The sequence below is a fragment of the Penaeus monodon genome, chromosome 33 (genome assembly GCF_015228065.2).
Source record: "Penaeus monodon isolate SGIC_2016 chromosome 33, NSTDA_Pmon_1, whole genome shotgun sequence".
NCBI lineage: Eukaryota > Metazoa > Arthropoda > Malacostraca > Decapoda > Penaeidae > Penaeus > Penaeus monodon.
Genome location: NC_051418.1, coordinates 10,784,622 through 10,784,834, shown reverse-complemented (window position 1 = coordinate 10,784,834; position 213 = coordinate 10,784,622).

Sequence of the window (213 nt, the reverse complement as noted above, 5' to 3'; positions counted from 1 at the left end):
AGCAGTAGACGTATAAAAGTAAACACTGAGGCAATAAGCAGGCAAAAACAGGCGACGTGACACTTCCAGGCTGATAGTTGTGCTTGGGTGGATACACGCGCGCGCCAGGCGAAAGAATAGATGATTAAACAACGAAGTGGAATTAAGAAAGGAAATGGATTAATTGTGCGGTGGGACTCGGTTCGTGTGTATCCTCACGTTTTGTTTTGTGTG